Consider the following 2,414-nt stretch of genomic DNA (forward strand, 5'->3'; position numbering starts at 1 on the left):
AACTAGTCTACAACTCAGCAAATCCTGTCTGACATTCCCCTCTACTAACCTCATTTCTTAGCATAAATATAAAAGTGAATGCTTTACCTTGGGAGTATCAATCACAGGATGCAAGGATTTTCAGACAAGTATCTGCAACTGCAGGTAAAACTTAGTTCCTAAATTCTCTCTCTCTAATTTCTCTCTTGAGTCAAAGTCTGCTTATATTGCAAGATCAGTGACCAAGATCGGACAGACTTCCATGAATCAAGACTTAATGGTGGTTGCCACCAAGCCATGTTCACTTCTTTTTGACCTATATCCAAGAATTCTTTGTGAAGCAAGCCTTGAAGATTGCCGCATCCAAGTCCCGTTCGAATTCTTTTATTGAAATCTTTATGAATCAAGCCTTAAAGGTTTTAGCCACCAAGTCATGTTCAGATTCCTCCTAACTAAATCCTAAGTCCTAATTAAGTAATAAATTTCGGATTTTTTTTTTTTGATAAAAACTAACTACTCTAGGGTCGAAATAGAGAGAGGAAATGTAATAAATGAATCTACACAAGGCGTTACCTTCCAGACTTGTCTGAAAAATCCGATTCCATGTATACCAAGCCCCAAGACAAGCGATTATGTCAGGTTTAGTATTGGAGGTCAGCTTTGGTTCCTTCAAACAATCAAGGCAAGTGTGTATAGTTGACAGGTTGATCCACTTTAGCATCTTTAGTACTATCTGCAATCAGTAAATCTAGAATGGTGCTAAAGAGTGGTTAGACATTCAAGTATAAATCAATAATAAGATCATAGTCCCTTTCACATAGCTAAGCATAATTTATTTTAAAAAAATTTATAAGAATCAGAATAAATTATATCAGTAAACCTTCCCCCAAACTTAAATTACACTGTCCCAGTGTAACACAGTCGGAGTTATGGTGGAAACTAAATCATAAGTACTCAATGTAACAAGTTAGAAAGATAAGCCTGAACGGAGTGGGAATCGATCGATGTGCATCGGTATGCATCGATCGTCGTATGTGATTGTAGGTCGATCGATATCGATGTCGACGTCTCGTCCACGGTCTATATGGTAATCATCCTACTTGGGTCTTGCAATAAATCTGAAAGAATGAAAATAAAAGAAAATACTAGTAACTAAGAAAACCAATTAAAATTCCCTAATAGTGGGTTACCTCCCACTCAACGCTTTGTTATAGTCATTTATCTTGACTGTGGAGGTGTATGGCTAGTTGGTGGAAAGACAGCTACTTGTTGGGAAACAAGCATCCACCTCATCTCTGCACATTCTGGACCAAGCTGCAATGAAACTTCTTGTGGCCTCATCATTTCTGGTCCATCTCTCATCCATCTTATGTATTGCATTTGAGATGTTCTGTATCCTTTCTTGGGTGTTTTCAATGCAGAACTGATGCCATCCTATCTTGTCGTAGGCGTATGCTGATAGCTGGTTCAGTTCCTCGTGCATTGACTCCATTTTGTTTTGTATCAGCTGCTCGGCGTCTGGTGTAGACGTGGTTTCGATCGATGCGACAAAGTGTTTATCGGTCGATGCAGATATCTTGTGTTGGACCAAGTGTTTATTGGTCTATGTTGGTGCCTTACTATCGATCGATGCTGATATCTGGTGTTGAGATGTGAATTGCCTCTGAATGGCTTTGACTTCCTTCTGTAACAACTCTGCACGGCTATCCAGTCCACTGAGTCTGACGTCGAATGGAAGTCGTGCATATCATCGTATGTTTGTAACCTATCTTCCATGGCTGCGAACTTGCTGTCGATCGATGTGATGGTGCAGATATCGATCGATGTGGCTGGTTGTTGGTCCTTCTTGTGAATGGTGTCCAAATCTTGCTGTAGCAAATCAATTATCGTGCTTAACCAATCCACGTTGTTGTTGAGAGGGTTGTATACGTCGTTAATCTTCGTGTTGATGTATGCGATCTCCCATTCATCCTTTTTCTCTGCCAAACTTTCCGGTCCTGCAGGAATTTGGGATGTCTGTGGCTTGATGTCGATCGATGTTGCTTTGTTGGCGTCGATCGATGGTGATGTCGTAGCTTCTTTCTCAAGAATGTGCTGCATACTCTCAATCTCTGTCCTCATCTGTGCCATACTTCTGAAAAGCTCATTGTAACCTCTGTCCAAAGGTTGGGTTGATAAGTGTCATCTACCAATGTCTTGAGTTCATCTCCTAGTTTTTCCTGAGCTCCACAAATACTAGTCACCATCTCATTAATCTCATCATTGGTGTAGATCTCTGGTGTCAGTTTTGTAGGTGTGAAAGAAGTGGTATGTCTAGAAAGACATATGTGACTCTCCTCAAATAGGGATGCTCTCTCCAGAATTTTTCTAATGTTGTCCATGGTAACAGGGATCATCTCACCAGCTACGCTCCTTGCATATCCAGACTCATCTCT

The sequence above is a fragment of the Brassica oleracea genome, chromosome C1, assembly GCF_000695525.1.
Source record: "Brassica oleracea var. oleracea cultivar TO1000 chromosome C1, BOL, whole genome shotgun sequence".
In the NCBI taxonomy this organism is placed as follows: domain Eukaryota; kingdom Viridiplantae; phylum Streptophyta; class Magnoliopsida; order Brassicales; family Brassicaceae; genus Brassica; species Brassica oleracea.